This window comes from Coenobita brevimanus, chromosome 28 (genome assembly GCF_032717465.1).
Source record: "Coenobita brevimanus isolate Jiangsu-jjx chromosome 28, ASM3271746v2, whole genome shotgun sequence".
In the NCBI taxonomy this organism is placed as follows: Eukaryota; Metazoa; Arthropoda; class Malacostraca; order Decapoda; family Coenobitidae; genus Coenobita; species Coenobita brevimanus.
The window spans coordinates 21,240,050-21,261,165 of NC_136981.1; the positions used below are offsets into that span (position 1 = coordinate 21,240,050).

General features: G+C 42.3%; 1 pseudogene; it reads right to left on the reverse strand.

Moving 5' to 3' along the window:
• Positions 1–19,324: 19,324 nt before the first annotated feature.
• On the reverse strand, positions 19,325–20,776 carry LOC145394758 (uncharacterized; annotated as a pseudogene).
• Between the last annotated feature and the right edge of the window lie 340 nt (positions 20,777–21,116).

The following is a 21,116-nucleotide window of genomic DNA, read 5'->3' on the forward strand; positions in this document are numbered from 1 at the left end:
TCTCTCTCTCTCTCTCTCTCTCTCTCTCTCTCTCTCTCTCTCCCTTTTATTATATTCCTTTCCCCTTTTTATGCCTTCCATCCCTCTTTAATATTCTCCTTTAATATTCGCCTGTATTTTGCCATTCTTCCCCTTTCTCCCTCCCTCTCGCATAATTTTTACTCTTTCTCTCTCTCTCTCTCTCTCTCTCTTTCTCTAACAGAAAACTTTCTCAAATTTCTTACCTTTTTCCTCCCTGCCTCTCTTCTTCCTCTAATGGCGATACTCCTTGACTCTCATTCTCAGTCCTTCCTTTACCTTTTTTCTGCTCCTCCTTCAGTACTTATTTTAATGTTTCTCGCATTATACGGTGCTGATTTTATCAATGGTCCTTCATAATTTTTTTCTCCGTTTATCTATCTAGCTTTCTATGTATCTCTTTATCTATCACTCAGTATATATTCATTGATTTGGCTATTTAGCTTTCTATCATTTTCTCTACCTATCTACCTATCTTTGTATTATCCATTCATCTATCTGCCTATACTTATCTATGTAGTATCCATCTTTCTATCTATCTATCTTTCAATCTTATGAACTATCCATCCATTGATTATCTGTCCATCTATCTATCTATTCATGTATCTATCAGTCTGTATGTCTATGTATCTGCTAATATATGAACTGCCTTCTGGCCAGTATATCATTCTTTTAGCGTGTCTTCCAGCCTATCTTTCTTTTCTGTTCCTCTGACTCTGCACATACGCAACGATGCCTGTTTACGAATTCCAGAATTCAGTCCACTCATTATGCTGATTATACTGGATCCTGACCAAAAATTACCCCCCCCTCTCTCTCTCTCAATTAATTTTCCACTCTCTTCCTTAGTCTCCCCTTCCTCTCTAATCGGACTTTTCAATATCTATTCTTTCTTTCCTTTCCTGCTCCCTCCCTCCCTCCCTCTCTCTCTCTCTCTCTCTCTCTCTCTCTCTCTCTCTCCTTTTTTTCTTTTTTTTCCTGCATCATCTATTTCTCTTTCTCTCTTTCCCTGTTTATCCTCTCTTATCTCCCTTATTCTTCAGTCACTGTCTGTTTCTTCATTTACCCACCAACATTTTTTCCACTTTCTTTCTCTATCCTTTCTCACAACTTCTTCAACTACTCAGCGTTCTCTCTCTCTCTCTCTCTCGCTCTCTCTCTCTCTCTCTCTCTCTCTCTCTCTGCCATCATGCCTCCGTCCCTCTTCCACCTCCCTTTCAACCCTCTCCCTGCCCATCACAGGAAAGCCGTTAGCCCACTCTTATCCCGCCTTCAATAGCTTATTATACGGGGTTGGGTCGGCAGTTCATTGCGCGCTCGCGCGCGTGTGCATGTGTGTGTGTGTGTGTGTGTGTGTGTGTGTGTGTGTGTGTGTGTGTGTGTGTCCGTCTGTCTGTCTGTGTCTGTGTCTGTGTGTGTGATGTGCATTTCAGTGTCTGTTAATATGCACGTGTGTCTGTGTGGTTGTATATATGTGTGTTTGTATGTATGCATGTACGTATGTATGTATGTATTTCAACCTACGCCAACCCTTCCAGTGCAACGAAGACTATTTTCTCGCTCTCCTCTTGCTTTTTACTCCACTTAGATTAAAAAAAAAAAAATCTAAAGAAATAAATTTTATAATGAAGGCCATACCAACCCCCAACCCAGTTCAAAAGTCTCCCTTGTGTTGAACTAAATCGTTAAGGGGAAACGGAGACGAAATATTAAAGTAGCAGTTGCAGTAGTAGTAGTAGTAGTAGTAGTAGTAGTAGTGATGGTGGTTCTTATTATAGTAATGGTGGTGGTGGTGGTAGTAGTAGTAGTAGTAGTAGTAGTACCCCTCTCAGCCTTGAACTCGTATATTTGTGTCAGATTTGAGACATCCACTTTGATGTCCTAGCGCAAAAAGTTACTGTGGTTGCTCATTCTCTTTTGAGCAGCATTTTCTTTAGTCTTTGACTCATCAGATTCTGTAACTAAGCGCCGTGTTTACATCGTGGCGGCGGTAGCAAGAGCGTTCATGTATGGAAAGTGCTGCTTCCCACATAAATTCTTGACTCATGGGTAAGTTACCCGCTGTTTTGTTACGTTTTCAATTGAATAAATTATTGATTATTATCGACCTGTTGCAGGAGAGTTACAGGACAGACTAGGTAAAACTAGAAAATTCAGTGAATGCACTGAAGAGAGAGACAGGTTGTGGTGATGTATCAGTTTTTTCACTCTCGCTGCCAGTAATTTAAATACTTAACGCGGCTGATCAGAACTAAATGTTTTCACCAGTAAATGTTGTCCACTGGTCTGGCTAACTTATTGAATGCACGGAACAGTGGCATACCTGAGGGGGGGCGGGGGGGCTATTTGAAACTGCCCCCCGGACCCCCAGTTGAGGGGGGGCCCCCCAAAAGACTTAAAAATTTTAAAGCTTTTTTTTTTATCAATATTTGAAAATATGTATATTTATCATCCCGACAATCCCTGCTGAGACATTAGATAAGTTTTGAGAATGAGGGGGGCTAGGTTCTTTGCTGGGGCCCCCCAAGAGGGGGGCCCCGCAAAGAACCTAGCCCCCCGGGCCCCCAGATCTCTAGGTACGCCCCTGGCTGTTCAAAACTAGATGTTTTCACCAGTCATTGTTGTTCCCTGGTCTGGCTAACATACGGAATGCACGGAAATTTTGTTTAAGGTTAATCGATAAAGAGGAATAATATAAATCATAAGTACATTATTTAAACAAGAGTGAAGTAGAGCTCTTGAAAGGGGGCGGGGCATTTGAAGCTCAGCTGGTGTATATAAATCCCAGCTGATGAGGATTTAAACTCCTATATAATTTCATGTCATGTTTTAACACATCCTAATAAAAAAAAAATTAACCTACCTAAACCCAACCTGACTCATCTTAAACTAACTCAGCCTATCCTTACTAAGTCCATCTGGTATTTCATTAGTTACTGGGGAGCAGTGGCGTACCAACCGGGGGGGGGGCATGCGGCTATGGCCCCTCCCTTTTGCAATATATATATATATATATATATATATATATATATATATATATATATATATATATATATATATATATATATATATATATATATATATATATATATATATATATATATATTAGGCGTCTAGGGCAGAGCGACGTATGTGCCAAAAATGGCCGATGGTGAGTTATTCCCGTCAATATGTAGGTGTGGCCTTCTAGATCCTCCCTGTATAAAGCTACGTACAAAAAGGACCCTTATGGCTGGCTGGCAGATGGGCAAGCATTGCGTGTTTTAGGCCCTGAAAACCCATAGAGGAAGTCTGCTCCCACATGGCAGAGGGACGTATGGGCCACGAGCGGCTAGCCATTGGGAGGCCGCGTCTCAGTACTAGCCCCCAGCCTCAGCCAGTCCCCCACCAGTGTCCCCCTAAACCTCGCACGTTGTTGATGGGCTGCACTGTCCTCTGCCCATTTTGAGTGCTTTGAGTGCTTTTAATTAAAAATTTACAATATAAAAATTAATCAAAAATCAAGAAATTGCATTATTAATATAAAACTTTCACACTTTATTAATTTTTATGTTTATTTTTATTTGGATCACATAATTATAACCCATGTTAATATTTTGTGTATGACCCTTAATGGGGGGGAGGTGCGTTTGTGTGTTACATCATTAGTATAAAACAACATTAGTTTTTTCTTTATACCTTTTATATACATATTCTTCATATTTAAGCTTTAATTACTCGAAAATAAGCCCCTGGTGTATACGCCACTCCGCCGCTGGACGCCTCATATACTGTATACATATATATATATATATATATATATATATATATATATATATATATATATATATATATATATATATAATCCACAAACACCAAAGAACGTGATCAGAATAAGCAATGAAATTCTTGAAGTTAGGGAGTATAACTACTTGGCACAAATACTAAAATTAACGAAAGATCATGATAGCGAAATAAAAAAACGCATTACAATTGGATGGAAAGCTTTCGGTAAACATAGAGACATTATGAAAAGTAGCTTGCCAGTTTGTATGAAACGAAAAGTATATAACGAGTATAATTTCAGCTATGACGTATGGTTGTGAGACCTGGAAACTGGCAAAATCAATGGAAAATAAATTAATCCGTTGTCAGGGGGCAATGGAAAGGTCAATGTTGGGAATATTTTTAAGAGACAGGAAAAGATCAACTTGGGTGAGAGAGCAGACTAAAGTCAAAGATATTATAGAAGTTATAAAAGAACAGAAATGGAGGTGGGTAGGCCATATAGCAAGAATAAGGGATAACCGATGGAGTAAGAGGCTGACGGACTGGACACTAAGAGAATGTAAGCATAGCAGAAAAAGGCCAGACAGGAGATAGGGAGATGAGATAGAGAAATTTGCAGGGAAAACGTGGCAAAGATTGGCTCAGTCAAGGAAATCGTGAAAAAGGTTGGGGGAGGCCTTTGTTCAGCAGTGGACTAGTTATGGCTGACGATGATGATGATGATGATATATATATATATATATATATATATATATATATATATATATATATATATATATATATATATACTGTATATTTTGTAATACTGTCCAGTACTCCTGTCTATTCTGCTGACGTTGTATATAAAGAATGTGAGCGTTTGAAGTTTAGTAGTATAAGATTATTGGAAAGACTGAATCATAATTCAGTGGCACAGAGTACTTAAAAATTACTTTAGAATATTCTACACATGTCATATACCCATTCCATATGGCCTCAAAATTATTATAAAATTGATCAAAATGAAAAATTTTCTCCAGGGGGGGGGGTTACAGTGTCCCCCGAACCCCCGAGCTGTACGGGCTTGCTGCGCTCGCCCAAGTCGTGGGCTGCACGGTTAAAAGATAAAAAAAAGAAAAAAGTCCCCCCTCCTTTTCAACTTTCTGGGTACGCCACTGCTGGGGAGTAAATGTTTTGCAGACTCTGATGAAGAATACCAACAGCAGCTTCTGCTTGAAATTAGCCCTCTTGCACATGCATTAGTTTTATGTTTTGCTGATACACGATTTTACTCCACCCTCCTCCCCGCCAGGCCGCCCGCGCTCCGCTGGTAACTCGTATTCTCGCCTTATTTTCGCCACTCAAACTTCTAAATATTGCCATGAAACCTACATCATCTTATTCGTTGATTTTGTTCTAGCCGATAAGCAAATAAATAAATAAATAAATAAAATAAATAAATGAATAAAAGGACATTAAGCTGGATAAATAAACATTTCAGAACATCAATCTCAATTTCCAACATCATAATTCGAAAGTTTTCCATCATACAGAAAAATTTTATTATAAATTTTGATAGAGAATTTCATCAGCTTTCTAATGAGCTTTGTCAGATTGTGATACGAATTGGAGTTTTCGAGAAAATAGCAAAAAACTGAAAGCCATAAAAAAAAAAAAAAAGATTTTTGTTCAGGGAGCTCTTCCGCAAAAGTTTCCTCTCACACCTTATGTTTTATTCATAATATTGTGTAGAATTTCATGAGCTTTCTCATGGTGCCTGCAGATTTTTGGTAGGCCTCATAGTTTCCGAGTAAACCGCAAAAAACTACTGGGTACTCACGGCTGTGCTGCACTTTCGTCACGCTCGCACAACAACCATTATATTCCCGCTTACGTAACAACGACTTTTTATCAGAGATATTATGTTCTTATGTCCTGTACATATGTAGAAATCACTGATCTTTATCAGGGTTTTTACAGGAAATCGATACGTCCAATAGTTTTCGAGTAATTGGACGATAAAGTTAAAATACTCTTCTGAGCACTGCTACAGTATGTTATACGGCAAGCGAGAAAAAACACACTCTCCTCTCCCGCCTTTACCCCAAAAATATGACCCCAAAGGCTTATATTTTGGTAATGAACATACGTAGAATTCACTGATCTTTATCATGGTTCTTACAGGAAGTTGATATTTCCAATAGTTCTCGAGTAATTGGACGACAAAGTTAGAATACTCCTCCGAGCGCTGGTATGTTTTACTACACGCGAGAAAAAAAAAAAGAAAAAAAAAAAAACGCCTTTACCTAAAGAATATGTTCCCCAAGTTTTTTTTTTTCTTTTTTTTTTGCCATGTACAGATTGTAAAATCTCCAAGGATTGTTTTTACAGTGCTATAAGAAACTCAACTTGACCACTGGTCTTTTTCCAGGTTACTGATACTGAAGCTGTACTTTCTGTTATATGTGTAATATGTAGAAAACAATGCTTATTTGTGTGAAAAGTATAGAGGTATTGAAATAGGTCAATATATAAATCAACAAAGTTCGGAAGACACTTCCTCCAGGGGTGTTGAGCTGCTGGCAGGACCTTGTGGGGTTTGAAGATGAGAAGTTATGCAGTGTGGGAGTGTGTGTGTGTGTGTGTCTGTGGATGTGTGAGTGTCTGTGGGTGTGTAAGTGTGGGTGTGTTTGTTTGTTTGTTTGTGTGTGTGTGTGTGTGTGTGTGTGTGTGTGTGTGTGTGTGTGTGTGTGTGTGTGTGTGTGTGTGTGTGTGTGTGTGTGTGTGTGTGTGTAATTCATCGGGTCGGTCAGGATCACTTGATGGTCGTGATGGTCAGCTTTTACCCTCTCGGAAGGGAGCTGAGAGCTCATATAGTCCGATCTAAGGGCAAGGCTGTGACCTTCACACATACACACACCCGTCCCCTTGCTCAAGGGGGAAAGTAACCACCCACTTCGTCAGTGAAACTTTTCGCAACCTGAGCGAAGCGCGAACTCCCGTCCACCAGTTGGCAAGCGGGAACGTTACCACTGCACCAGCGAGCGGTGTGTGTGTGTGTGTGTGTGTGTGTGTGTGTTTTCTTTTTTGCTAGGAGGAAGGAACAAAAGGCCACGAGCCTACAATAACTGTTCCTTCCAAAAGAAAATCAAAACACAAGAGAAAGCCAAATTCAAAATCCGATCATTTCACGATGCCTGGACAGACTGCATTTGAAAGACTGGAGATCATAGCTAGCAGGAAATACAGACAGAGGGAGACAGTTCCAAAGCTGACCTGTTGCATAAATGAAGTACTGCGATTAACTGTTAACTCTTGCATTAGAGACTTGGAGAGAAAAGGGATGAGAGTTTGCTGCTAGGCGGGTGCTACATGCCCGTCATAGAGGTGGAGGAATGCAAGGGCAAGAAGACAGTTCAGAAGAGCAGTGACCATCGAAGTAGCGACACAATAGAAATAAAGATGCAACAGTGTAGTGAAGAGACAGAGGTTGAAGGGAGCCAGTAAGAGAAGAAGAGATAATGAGACGAAAAGCCTTTGACTCCACCCTCTTGAGAAGAGCTGTGTGTGGGGAGCCTCCCCACACATGACAGTTGTACTCTACACAGGGGCAGATAAAACCTGTGTATAGAGTCAACAATTGTGCAGGGGTAAAGAAGGTACAGAGTCGGCTTAGTATACCTAATCTCTTGGAAGCAGATTTTACAAGAGATGTAATATGATCTTTCCAAGATAAATCTGAAGTGAATGACACCCCAAGCATGTTCAAGGATGATGCAGGATTAAGCTGAATATCATTAAACATTAGTGGGTACACTAGGGAATACTTCGCTCAGTATGGAACCGTATGAAGCAATCACCCACGCGAAGCGCCACATCACAAACAGGACATATGTGACTTGTGTCCCTCCTCATCTTTGCCAGGGAACACAGGGCACACCGGAGCATCCTCTAGTTGGAGATCCTCTCCTGTCGATAGCCCAGTGTGCAATCCAACCGCACTCTGTTGTTGATGATTCTCCGATGCTTGGTTGGATGTTCTCCTGGTCTTCCCTGATCCTTTCTTCCTGGAGGTGTAGCTGCAGGGCTTGGCATAGCAGTGGTGGCAGGTTCTCCCGACAGACCAGGAACTACTGAAGATGGTGGTCTGGGCATCCGTGCTGGTCTGCAGGCTATGGTGGCGTTGGCTCTTGCGCTGGTCCTGCTCCTGGAGATGGTGGTGCTGGTCCAGGAGATGGTGGTGCTGGCACCTGTACTGGTGCTGCTGCAGGTGCCGCAAGTGCCTGAGGTCCTGCTGGCCGTCGGGTTGGAAGGTCAGGGGCTTGGTGGATGATGTGCCCTGATGCGGGCCACTCAACTTCATCAAAATGAAGGAGTTTGCCCGCGAACACTTCTTATACAGGGCGAATGCGTTGAAAATGGCCATCTGAATGAAGTAGAAGGTTATCTTCTTGGTCCACATCACAGTCCACCGCTGGATGGGGTAATACTGGACCATCTGGTCGATGTGGTCCACCCCACCCATGTGCTGGTTATAGTCCTCCACCATGAATGGCTTGTCCACGGTCTTCTGGACATAGGTTGTCCTCCCATCAGGACCCCTGGTCCTCCCTCCAACCTGCTTTTGGATGGTGCTTGTGCTGTGGAAGATGGAGACCATGTTGACAATGTGCTTTTCCTTCCACAGCAACATCATCACATTGTCCTTGTGCCTTGCTGCTATGCCCCCTCTGGAAGGCTCTTGGCCCTGGCGATGTTCTGCAGCTGTTTTGATGCTGCTCTTGCCAGGTGAAGGGTCCCACACACACATAGGTTCCTGCACTGAAGAGTCATTCACAGAGGGATACACAGTTATAATAATTGTCCATGTAAACTTTGTATCCCTGGTCCTTCAGCGGTTCTAAGGCCCCAAACGGTGCTCTCCAGCGTTTTTTTCTGCCCCGTATACACCTCGAAGTTCCAGATGTACCCTGAGGAAGCCTTAGCCAAGATGTAAAACTTGATGGAGTATTTTGAGGGCTTAATGGGGTGATATACGCAGAAGCTGAGCCGCCCCATCCACGCCAGCGAGCCCTCGTCGAGGCTGAGGTGCTCCTCGTGTAGGTAGGTCTCTTGGAACAGCTGGAGGAGGTACTCGCCATCACCGTACGAACCCTGATGAGACGGTCTTGCTTGTCCCGGCGTATCGCGAATAAGCTGAAGGCATGGAAGTGTCTCAGGATGGCCATGAAAAGCCTCCCACTCATGATGCGCTGGAAAAGGGGGTAGGTGGAGACTAGAACTTCTCCAGTAATGCCTGATGGTCGACATATTGACTACCCCCTTGAAAAAGTACAACCACAGGAACTTGGCCATCTCCTCTTCATTACAGATAAACCATGCATCCAACACAGTCCCCAGGAATGATGTGTAGTTGTTAGTCTTGCAGGTGAAATACATCAACAACTCCCTGGTGAAAAAAAGCTGGAAGAACTGCAGGGGCGTTGTTGGCAGATCCACCCTCATTCCTGGGGATCCTGTGAAGGGCCCATTACACAGTGTGAATGGGCCACTGCTCCACCCTGGATCTTCTGCGGCAACACCTCCCACAGTTGTGGCAATGGGTCGGTCTACCAACACCCTTCAGCTTCCTCGCCTACCCCTTGGCTGACCCCGTAGCTGGGCCGCGGACCATGGAAACCTCATTGAGGTGGTGATGGCTCCGACGAGGAGGACGACGAGGCTGACTCCAGCTGCTGCAACACGCTGGGGGGGATGAATGCTGTTGGAGACAGTGCCCTCGTCGACTGGGCAGGGGATGACGACACAGTCGCATCCTGCACCAACTGCATTGCAGACACTGTGGCAGGTGCAGGTGTCAATGTCACATAACTAGGCCCTGCAATCTGTGACATGGGCTTGGCCAAGGGGGAACTGGAGGCTAGAGGTGCAGAGACCACGATGGCTGCTGGAGTGAGAGGTCCTAGCGAAGGCAATGTCTGATGTCCGAGTGAAGATGATGGCTGGGCTGATGGTCCCGATGCTGATGGTGGTGTCTGCTTCCATGATGGTATAGTCTCACCAATCTAAAACCAAGGTTTGGGTGGAGTCCAGCTGGGGATTTCCTGGCATACAGCATTGCCTTGTTTCCTATGCTCTGATTGGCCAGTGGCTGACCTGACACCGTTAGAGTTCGCCGCTCACATCTCGCCACCTGGCCTGGCATGACTTCACCCACTTCTGTGTGTGTTTGTGTTTGTGTATGTGTGTGTGTGTAAAGACAAACTATTTTAAGTTATAAATATAACCAAAATAATGAATTTAAAAATTGCATTCTCTCTCATATAATTTATGATTCCCAGTATGGGCCTGGATGTTGCCACTTGTGAGTGTTTTAACTTATTTATTTCTATTAAGAAAATAGCGTATCTTCTACTGATTCCTTCAAATTATATTATAAACGTAATTGTTACATTACTTACCCAACTTAGAACTACCATGAAAGTCGGTAAAAGTAACTACATTTTTTCAGCAACACTGTAAAATATGTATGCCACGTTTCTTTATTGATGTACAAGAGCCATATGCATTACAAGTTTACCTTCCTTTGATATGCTAGAATACTTACGTTTATATTGTATTAGTATGTGTGTACCTATCTGTGATGCCTATTACATATATAACAGAATTTACTCATCGCTCGTTTTGGAAGTATGGGATGGTTGCACCCAGCGCCAGACCCCACCCAAACGTTTGTTTTAAATTGGTGCGACTATAGGGGTTGGGGCATAGCCTTCCGACGGGAATGTAGCAGGACGTCATCCCAGTCCTCCTCACTCGAAGCATCGTCCAACAGCTCCTCCTCCTAGCTCTTGGTCTCCTTCTCAGAGAGAACCTTCTGCCACTCCTCAGAAGACAAACCCTTCCCCTCCATCATGGCAAGCACTGAGACAAAAAAGTTCAGTCTGAGCTATAGGTTCTTTGCTGAAAAACAGGAGATATTATTCACTGTCACGCAACACCTTGCACTGAGAGTAGCATTAGAAACGTGATGCTATATCTTTCTGTATGACCAATCGCTGCACCATTTACGAACAGTTCACATAAATGATAACTTTTCAGTGTCTTTGCATGGTGTCATACCTGTCCACTGGCATCCGTGGGTGTGTGCCATGTGTATATATATATATATATATATATATATATATATATATATATATATATATATATATATAAATCCTCCTTCCTCTAAGGTTCCCCCAACACATGATAATATATCTCCACGGACACTCGTGGTTGTTGATAGAGCTTAGATGGACTATGTAGTTGTGTCCAGGAATGTAATAGAAAGATCGTTGGATATGAGAGTTCTGAGAGGGGAGGGTGGAGGTATGTCTGACCACTACCTGGTGGAGGGAAAGTTAAGAGTAGGTAAGAGATGGGTGAGAGCAAGGAGGGTTAGGTATGGCAGAGAGGTTTTGAAAGTGAGTGAGTTGGATAAAAGAGAGAAAATGATAGGTATCAGGAGAAATTGAAAGTTGAGTGGAACGCAGCAAAAGATCAGGAAAATGGCAGTGTGGAGGAGGAATGGCAGTTGTTTAACAGTGCTTTGGTGAGGCATGCAGAAGAGGTGTATGGTGTGAGACGTGTGGGTGGTGGTGTAAGGAAAGGAAGTGAATGGTGGTGCAGGGAAGTAAGTATGGCTGTGACTGAGAAGAGACGTGCATATGAAGTGTGGCTGCAGAAGAAGGATGAGGTGTCATATGAGAGGTATAAGGAAAAGAGGAATAGGGCGAGAAGGGCTGTGGATGATGGTAAAGTGGCAGCAGATGAGAGATGGGGTAGGCGGCTGACTGAGAATTTTCAACAGAATAAGAAAATGTTCTGGAAGGAGGTGAATAGGGTGCGAAAGGGAGAGTCTGGGAAGGAAGAGCAAGTAAAAGCAGAGGATGGAAGGATGTTAATTGAGACGGATGCAGTAAGGAAGAGATGGCAGAGTATTTTGAAAGATTGTTAAATGTAGAGGAGGAAACGGTGGTTGACATGGGTGCAAGGAATAAATGTGTTGGGAGAGTTGAATGATTCTTTGATCACAAAGGAGAAAGTGGAGAAGGCAGTCAAGGAGATGAAAACAAGGAAAGCTGCAGGTATGGATGGGTGTGCTGTGGAGTGCCCAAAGGGTGGTGGAGTGACTATTGTTGACTGGTTAGTAAGATTGTTGAATGTGTGCTTTGTGAAAGGTATAGTGCCAATTAACTAGGCAAGTGCTTGTGTGGTCCCATTGTATAAAGGTAAGGGTGATAAGTATGAATGTACTAGCTATAGGGATATAAGTCTGTTGAGTGTTGTAGGTAAGGTGTATGGTAAAGTGTTAATTATCAGAGTTAAAGAGGGTACACAGGGAGTAATTGGTGATGAGCAGTGTGGCTTTAGGAGAGGGAGAGGATGTGTGGATCAGGTGTTTGCTGTGAGACAAGTGTGTGAAAAGTATTTAGCGAATGGCAAGGATGTGTTTTGGGCATTCATGGATAGAAAGCGTATGATAGAATTGATAGGGAGGCTTTGTGGACTGTTTTAACCCGCCCCATCCCAACCACATTTCCAACACTGACTCCCCCCAATCCTGACCATTTTTGGATTTTTTTTTTTTGGCTCAAACCTCCGCTTTTGGTGAGAAACATTGAAAAACTATAGAGAAATCGCTCACCTGAGGTTTATAATACTCGAAACAGGTAGCAGTACCTCCTCACCTTACAGTGTTTTCTATCAGGCTGGCTCCAAAGAAAACGAGTTCTATGGGAGTGTAACCATTCCACACCACTCATAAATGGTATTTATTTATTTATTTGGTACGAATTTATATGCAGTACGAGAGAATATTGGTTTTCACACAGTAATATAGGCAATATAAGCATTGTTTCACTCATGAAACACATCAACATACCTGACCTTTTTTGGCGACATTACCTGATCATCATTTCTGACTGTTTCTTCCTCTAATGCTAATGCTATGTAAAGTTTGTTCTCCACATTGTCATCGATTGGGGAATGACTCTGGCCCTGAATTTCGTACCGTGGCATGACATGGCTTTACTGGCCAGGTCACTGGTAACAGGTGAATTGCTGAGACAATGGCATGCTGGGGGGGGAGGTCATGCTGGGTAAGGCATTGTCCCTGCCTGGCATCTTGTAGAGGAAGGTGTCCCGTGTATATGTACCAAAAATCACTCGCGAAAATTGAAAATTGTGCAAATTAGGGAGCTTCCAATTGATTCGCATTTATGAATGTCAATGGGATTGGCAGTGACAACACGTGTGGACGTTAATTCACGTCGACGAGACGCCGCGGGTTAAGATTGTATGGACTTGATGGTAGGTTACTAAAAGGGGTGAAGAATTTTTATGTAAATAGTAGAGCGTGTGTAAGAGTGGGAAATGCTGTGAGTGATTGGTTTCCCGTGAGAGTGGGGCTGCGTCAGGGATGTGTGATGTCACCTTGGTTGTTTAACCCCTTATCCGCGTGCTTGTTTTGCTTTGACTTGCGGCTCCCGCGGTCATATTCGAGCTCCGACAGACTCTCTTAAAATATTTGCCAAAAATCAGTTATTAGTCCTAGAATATTAAAATCACATATGCATATGGCACATACCTTCAGCTTTCTCCTGAGGTGTTTGTTGAGCCTTCGTCAGGTACTGAAGGGCTTGTGGAGACCTCTGAAGTTGGGTAACGAAGTCTCCACTTTACACTTCCTGACAAACCATAATATGATTTCCACAGCCTGATATTGTCACTAGAAACACTATTCTATGATTCTCAAATAGTTGGAATCCATACTCCAAAAAAAAAAAAACACTGTGAAAGCAATGAAAATTACGAGGACGTATGACCTTCCCACTTCACATTGTTCATCGCTGGTGTTCTGTCATTTATTATTCATAAAAACACTCACAGTTTATATATCTATTACTGTATAACACTCATATACTGTATATCTACAGTCTTTATCCATAAGTTTCCTTCAGTAATAGTAGTTTATTGTCACTGTAGGCATTCAATTTCTTTCAGTAAAATACGTAGCATTCACTTTCTCGTCCTGTATACTAGCGTTGAGAGTGAATGTCACTTTCACCTTCACTCTCATAACTCATAGTATTCATACATGCTAGAGTGAAACTTTCACTTTCATTACTCCTAGTATATATACTCGTATTCTTATAATACTACTCATTTACATTTCTATTTACGTTCTCTATTTTATTTACATTATTTACATTTCTATTTTATTTACACTGTGTTAGGCACTCTCACTTGCAGTAACTTATAAAACTATTTTCCACTGTTCACTTATATATACATTCATTGCTTTCACTTGCTGTTTACACATTATTTACACATTATTTACAATTCCACTTGCACTGTTTTACTCACAAGAAAAATCGTAGTCACTCTCTATCATTTGTCAGCCCTTTACCTCTTTCCACACGAGGTTTAGTAGGGGGTAGAGGTCACAGGGCCCTTTGCATGGGGCTAAAAAACGGCGGAATCTAGCAGGCGCAAATCCGACGTACTTTCACCTTGAAAGACAACAGTAAACTGATACTGATGGGCTGGGGTGGCCTACCTAGGGAGAGTGCATTATTGCTAACGTCAGCCTTGTGAGAGCTGCTAATATATAACTATGAAATGATTGGCAGGAAATCTAGACAATACATTATAAATTAGGTAGTTCCAGGTGAATGTAAATATCACTTAGGCTTCTCCCTTCCCTCCTTATATATATTTTTATTATGAGAGTAGATTATACGGTATATTTCAAGGGGAAATAAACAGCGAAAATTAGCGAACGAGTGCATGTGAGGTGTCGTCAGGTGATAATTAGCCAATTCCAGGTGTATGGCACTATCATTTACCTTATTTCTTTTTTGTATATATTACTTCGTATAAGAATAAGGTATAGGGCTTATTTCAATGGATGAAATCAGTGGAAAATTCCAGGGAAGATTTACTTAGCATAGAATACAGTGTGGTGGCCTGCAATAATTAGGCAGTTCCAGGTGAATGTAAATATCACTTAGGCTTCTCCCTTCCTTTCTTATATATATTTTTATTACGAGAATAGATATACGGCATACTTCAAGGGGAAATAAACAGCGAAAATTAGCGAACGAGTGCACGTGAGGTGTTGTCAGGTGATAATTAGCCAATTCCAGGTGTATGGTACTCTCACTTACCTTATTTCTTTTTTTTATATATTATTTGGTATAAGAATAGGGCATAGGGCTTATTTCAATGGATGAAATCAGTGGAAAATTCCAGGGAAGATTTACTTAGCGTAGCACGGCCGGGCAGGCGAGAGGAGAGGGTAATGGAGGGGAGGTAGGGAAGGGAGTCAAGAACGGGGAGAAATGGCTAAATTGTCAACAATGGATGGGAGTACACATGAGATTAGGAGAGCTGACTAGTGTTGGACATTGGCAGTACTGATAGATGATTCAAGCCACCACTTGAAAGCCGGGCGAATTCAAAATAACACAGAATCACGAAAGTGACGCCCCACGGTATGATCCCTTGCTCCCAAGCATCACGAAAGTGACGCCCTGCGGTTAAGGGGTTAATATTTATATGGAGGGTATTGTAAGGGAGTTGAATGCAAGAGTTTTAGGTGGAGGTCTGAGTCTGGTGAATGTTGATGGTGGAGAGTGGAATCTGAAGCAGCTGCTGTTTGCAGATGATATTGCACTGGTGGCTGATTCAGAGGAGAGACTGAGACAGTTGGTAGAGGAGTTTGGAAGGGTGTGTGAAAGGAGGAAATTGAAAGTAAATGACAATAAGAGTAAAGTGATGAAGTGTACGAGGTTGGTAGACGGTAGGGGAATGAATATAGTTTTGAATGGTGAGTTGCTTGAGGAGGTAGAGTGTTTTAAATATTTAGGGTCACATGTTGCTGTGGATGGAAGAATAGATGCAGAAGTGAAGTTTAGAATGAATGAAGTAGGAAAGGTGCTGGGAGGAATGAAAAAGGTGTTTAGATGTTGTTCGCTTAGAATGGATGCAAAGAGAAGGCTGTATGAGGGTGTTGTGGTACTGACTGTGTTATATGGGGCTGAAACATGGAATATGGGTGTAGCAGAGAGGAAAAGTTTGAATGTAATGGAGATGAGGTGTCTGAGAAGTATGTGTGGAGTGATGCGTATGGATCGAGTCTGAAAGATGAAGTGCGAAGGAGAACTGGAGTTGTTCGGGAGATGGCTGATAGAGTTGAGCAGAGGGTGTTGCGATGGTTTGGGTATATGGAGAGAACGGATAATGAGCAATTGGTGAAAAAGATAACCAGATCTGATGTGAGAGGTGTAAGGCTGAGAGGGAGATCATGAATAGGATGGATGGACAGTGTGAAGTGAGCACTGGATGTGAGAGGGATGTCTGTTGAGCAAGGAAGAGTGGCTGTGCATGACAGAAATAAATGGAGAGAAATTGTGAATGAATAAATGATGACACAGCCCTGAGGGGATATTCTCCCACATTTGGTCTGATCAGCTAGTCAAGTCAGGTGCGGGTAAGGAGCTGGGTCTATTATGATGTGGCAGGGGTAAACCAGCTCTGCTGTCGGGCCCTGCTGCGGATGTCACTGATTGCACTGCACAGTTGACCCTTGTGCGGTGTGGTGCGGTGAGGATCTGTCTCTTCTCCCCTTTGGGGCTAAGATCCGAATGAATGTGTTTGAATGGATAAGTAAATGGGGAGTGTGTCGTCCTGTCTCGGCTACCTCCCTTTCTTTGGGGGAAGCAGCCTAGGTATATAGATAGATTAATAGATAAATTTCAACAACTGTCTTAGCAAGGTACAGTACCTGTCCACTGACATCCGTGGTTGCCCGGCGTCCTTACTTCCCCTCCACACCTGCCACTAAGGTATTTGTAACATAAGCTACACACCCACAATATCCCAGAACGAACACTCGTGACACATATGACTAACATTTATATATATCATAAATAATCAACAAATGTCTTAGCAAGATACAGTACTTGTCCACTGACGTCCGTGGTCGCCCAGTGTCCTTACGTCCCCTGCACACCTGCAGCTAAGGTATCACTAACCTATGCTATGCACTCTCAATATCCCTTCATGAACACTCGCGGCACATTTCACGTACATTCTACATAAAGCAAAAGTTCTCATTAAGTGTTTGAGCAAGGTACAGTACCTGTTCAATGACGTCCGTGGTTCATAGGCGTTCTTATGTCCCCAGCACACCTGCCGCTAAGGTATTGCTTACCTACACTACGCACCCTATATTATCTCCTCATGATCACCCGCGGCACAATTCACGTACACTTCACACTAAATCATATGCAAATACATGACTACCACGATGATTCCACTCCTACCTCCTCAATTACTTCGTTCCTTACCAGAGTAAAACTTGACCATGATGCAGCACCTTCGCCTTGAGGGTATGACGCAAGGCTATATTGCCACACACCACATTCCTTCATGAACATTTGCAGCATGTTTGACATTTATTTCACACAAATTCATACACATTTACACTATCACAATCAAAATTTCCATCCCTAAACACCTCCAATTATCCCTTCCCAACTAAGGCATACAGGCGATGCCTGTCCCATTCCACACTATGGCTATGGTGTATGTAACGCCTGCTAGTTCCAATAATTCACAAAGCCAGCCACTATATCTTTCACACACTATACAGTTTAGGCATTGGTTTCACTATATACATGACTGTACTCACAGCATTGGGCCTAGGGTAGGCAGAGTGGCAAAACCCCGCTACAGTAAACACGAGTCTTGCCCCTAGGCCTAATGACTTATAACGGGCACCATTGCTTTTCATATATATCTATATTCCATTGACAAAATCACATCAACATATGCTCAGAAATAATATATTATCACACTCAGTCCACAGGGGTTTCAGCTCGGTGGGAAGGGAATAATTAGTGGGATTTAAAGCAACAACACACGCGCCGCAACCCTACAGCCTGGCTGCTTCTGAGGTACTGAGGTTTAATGCTACGGACAGGGTCCAAAGAGGCACTACAGTGTTTGCCAAGTGTTTACCTCGGAAGAGACAAGCGCCCACAAGAATGCATCAAAATTTGATGCAAATCGACCGATAACTTTCTTTTTGACAGCCTTTTTTTCTGCTTAGGAATGCGATTTTTGTCTATGTGCGTTTATCTCCCAAATCACATGGAACGCAATTCGTGTCTACGTGCCTGGCAGGGTTAAATAGGCTTCAGTCAGTAGGTAAGCTGCAAGGTGGGATCTACTGTACATAAGTTTGAATTCTTTATTTTCTCCAGCATTTGAGATTTTGTGTAGCCCTGTATTTTCTGTCCATCATTTGGGGTTGTCTGTCTATCTACCCATTTACTATCTATCTGTTGCCAGGTTATGTACCACTCTTATATTCTCTAGTATTTGAGGTTGTCTATCTAGCTATCTATTGCCAGTTTGTGTATCTCTCTCTATTTTCTCTAGCATTTGAGGTTGTCAATCTATTTATCTGTCTGTTACCAAGTTCTGTGTACCCCCCCATTTTCTTTAGCATCTAAGGTTCTGTGCATCCCAGAACGCAAGACGAGATAAAGAATTAAAAAAGTAAGCCGATTTTACTCAGCCTGGGAGACCTTTCGTAGACTAGTTAGAGAACAACATTTTTAATTCATCGTGAGTCAAACACAAAATAAAACGTAGGTAAAAAAAAATGATTAACATTTAAAAATTCTTCGTGAGCCAAATACAAAATAAAACATAGGTAAAAAACATAAATTAATAATTATTAATAAATACGAGACATTTGTCAGTATCTTTTATTGTGAAGTAATCGTAGGGTTCAATAAGAATATAATGATAATTCCTTTACGCAACAATGAACATTCAGTGTCTTAAGTTATGAGATCACAATTATTTTCTTTTCACCTTAACCTGGCCCAGATTTGCAACTTATTCCACATACCTGGGCTGCAGAATAGACAACACAAAGGATCTTTATTCTTACCACAGCACTTTTTCGTGACTAGCATCATATTTTAGTGTAAACTGTTTGTTAAAAGTCAGTATTCAAGATGGAGAAGAATTTTAGGCCACGTTAGAGTAAGACGACCATAGTTTATACTTTTTAAAATCCAGTGACGTAATTTTTTTTTTGTACTATCTCTAGACGGTTTAAGTCAGCTTTGGAGAAACAATTCGAACTGAAAATGTTAACTATACCCTGCAGTTTTCTTCTGAGTAAAAGGTATTTCAACAACTGAAGAAAATCATCTGGCAGCAAGAGTAATCACTACTATAGAGCTCAGTGGTAATAACACGTCACAGGCCTGAAGTGGTATACTGTAACAGTTCACACCCCTAAACTTTTACTCTCCTGATCAAACTGCCTCTCTCTTTTCCTTTGTATTTCTTCCTTCATAATCTGTCTCATTTGAGCCGATAAATAACTGTAACTATGTACAAAATTTCATTACATATGACACAAAATCTGTTTTCTTATATGTGACTTCAGTGTGATATTCTCGTGTTGTCAGTTATAATCATATAGGCCAGTTTTAAAGTTTAACCTTGTATATGACATAGAATCAATCCATTAAAATTCAATCTTCTTATACATTACATGAAATCCAATTCGTTAAAAATCAGTTCTTTTATACGTGACATAGAATCCATCAGGTCCTCGCATATCGTTGATAGGACAGAGGTGTAGAGTGTTAAACTCAATGACACCAAAATCAGAGTCTATAAAATCACTGTAGAGACAAGAGTTGATGTATTTGGATCTTCTCTCCCTCGCCATGGGTCTATTAACCTTAAGCAGCATCAGGTGGGGCACGAAATCGAAGTTGATTGTGATGACGGCACCTGGAATGTTGCGCATGGCCTCCTGCAGTAGACACACCGCCTTGTTGAAGGATTCCTGTACCCTTAATAGAGAGTACAACACCCTCACGCCAAAAGTGGACAGTATCTGAGCCAATATTTTCCTTTCTAGGTCGTCACTTCCTTTATTTGTCCTCCTTAGGCCTTCATTTTCTCGTACATCAAATATCTTCCTCCTTTCCTCATCCACTACTCTATTCTCCATTTCTTCATTCCATTTTTCAGTCAATATTTTCCCCTCTTGGTTGTCACTCCATCCCTGAGCTGTTGTTTCCCTCTCTAGCCCCTCGTTTCCAAGTTGTGCTTTAAGGGTGTACTGTACCCTCTGCAATATATTACCCGCTTCCAGGAATGCCTCAGGGGTGGAAAAATTAACCATGGCCAGGGTAACATGCAACAATTCCATGGACATTGCACAGCTCCTCCTGCACTGTTGCTATTTTCCCTTTCATTTCCTCGTTATTAACCTTGACGCAGAAGTATGTGGCATGGAGATGATCCTCTCTAGCCTTTTGACACGCAGTAGCAGCCATCAGCCCTCCTCCTCCAGGGCTGGCCATTCCCTGCATCAGTATGAACTTGTCAGTGTCAGATTCCTCATCGGGGCTGAAGGTCATGATATTGGCAATTTCGGCCTCAACTTTGTCAATAATCTCATGGATGGTGGTGGTGTTGCCAGCGCTGCCGAAGATGTGATCATGCGCTCACTCTTGTCCCAAACTTTGACGCCCTTGTACTTGAAGAACTGGATTCGATGTTGTGGGACTGCCAGCTGGTCGAGATCCACCGTCGAGATGTGTTCCCAGGTGAAGGCAGTAAATGGCTTCTCCACCACGCCACTGAAGCGATCCAGGTAAACCACAGTGAAGTACTCCTTGGGTAGCTCTGGATCCCACTGAATCCTCTTCCTAACATCTCCAGCGGTCTTCATGGGTGGCTTCTTTTCGTCCACGTCATCCTCAGGCTCATATCTCCCACCATTTTTACCCAATATCTTTCTACTTTTGTTCTTCACAGCTGCGCCATTGGGGACTGAGATAATTTCTGGGTGTAGGTTGTAACAGACATCCCCAAACCTACACTTACCCTCGAGATAAAAAGAACAAATTGTGCCATTCTCCATAGTGGGGTGGGGCTTAGCCGTTTCCGTGCATTCAAGTGTTAAGTCAGACGTCTGGAGTGAGTCCTTTGTTAATAAATATGCTTCAGACATTGTAGGAAAAGTTTTGGCATTCTTGGATTCACAGGATTTCAGACTGACTCTTTTTTCTGTGGGTTGGAGATTAATTACTTCCGTGCATTCGAGTGTGTAATCAGACGACTGGAGTGTGTTCTTCGTTACTAAATCTGCCTCTGACATTGGACAATAGATTTAAGGGTTCTCGGATTCATAGGACTCCAGGCTGATGGTAACACAAGCACCTAAAACACACGTCACCACCACCCAACCCCATTGAGTGACA